This window comes from Aedes aegypti, chromosome 2, assembly GCF_002204515.2.
Source record: "Aedes aegypti strain LVP_AGWG chromosome 2, AaegL5.0 Primary Assembly, whole genome shotgun sequence".
Classification (NCBI taxonomy): Eukaryota; Metazoa; Arthropoda; class Insecta; order Diptera; family Culicidae; genus Aedes; species Aedes aegypti.
Window position 1 is genome coordinate 5308098 of NC_035108.1, and position 1365 is coordinate 5309462.

At 42.9% G+C, this 1365-nt stretch overlaps 1 non-coding gene across 1 annotated transcript; it reads left to right on the forward strand.

Moving 5' to 3' along the window:
* Positions 1-905: 905 nt before the first annotated feature.
* On the forward strand, positions 906-978 carry Trnav-cac. Its single transcript has one exon. It is a non-coding gene; the product is annotated as a tRNA-Val (tRNA).
* The last annotated feature ends 387 nt before the right edge of the window (positions 979-1365 follow it).

The window sequence follows — 1365 nt, forward strand, 5'->3', positions numbered from 1 at the left end:
GAGAAACGCTAAAAGAAGTAATATTTTTTTTTGAGTAATACATGAACATTTGTGGGAATCCGGTACCTGTGTATATAACGAGCCAGCTTGTCGAGCTTACGTTTGAAATTGGATGGCTTATGCGCCACTCCGAAACGAGACCATCCAGCGGAGATTGCGTTGCCTGGCTTGAGACCTTCTTGGGGAAGGATCACTTTATTAGTGAGTAAGCTGACTGGCTGACTCCAATATTCCGTCGTACTTCACGTTCCCGAGCGGACCCATCAACTCTAGAAAAGCTTACATATAAATTCCTCCAATAAACGGCTGAGGATAATACTAAAAGCGGAGTTTTTCCTCGCAGGTCCAGCCCAAAAAATTTTAATGTGCAACTAAATTTCCATTTTATGTTTAATTATGCCCCTCTCCATCACGTTCTTATGAAAGGTGACAAAAGAAAAAAGTAAACTATGTCCTAGCTTTAATAAGCTCAAATGAGTTGTTAAAAAGTTCCTCCGGCATTATAATATTAAACAAAAATTGCTTAAGAATGCAACCACAAATTTCTTGGAACAAAAAAGTTTGATTCAAAATAAATTCTAAATAAGGATCCCCCTATGCAACTTTCCTTTAAGGAGAGGTAAAACCGAATTACGAACAACTTCGCTGGATTGGAGACATCATACGTCTAAAATCAACGAGAATGGAGAAAACACGTGTTTCTTGCTACATAGATTATGCGGACCAATGTGCGTTGTGACGAAAACTTTTGAGTAAATCTCAACGATAACGATAGTCGGCGATAATTGCGATAATGGACAATCCTATTTATTCCACTTGATTGAAATTAACTGTTTGTTAGGTGATGCCAAATTGAACTGATTCATAGCAGTGTTGTCAGCTCTCAGTACCCTCGAGATATGTCAGTTTCCGTAGTGTAGCGGTTATCACGTCTGCTTCACACGCAGAAGGTCCCCGGTTCGAACCCGGGCGGAAACAGTATTCTTTTTTTTGCTACGAGTAAATTCTCCCGAGGTCCCTGTACTCGTCTTTCTTATTCTATCGGGGAAGATGACGACGTGACTAAATCGTGGCGCTTACTTTTCAGGTCTTGAAAGCATAAAACAATGATTTATTTGGATGTGCGCACGAAGCACGTCGCGGAGGAAGGCAATAGCCGCACCGCACTATTACACAGCTCAAGTGGCGCGGTGTGAATATAGAAAGAGAATAGGTGTAGATTAGGGCGAAAGACGGCTGCTGGCTGCGGTCGGTCGAATCCGTTGGCTACTTGGATTGATGGTGGGAAACGACCGAGAGAGAGAGAGAACGCCTCAAACCGCCGACCGTTTGCGCGCAATTTTTCCCATCCAAGTGCGCGCCGCG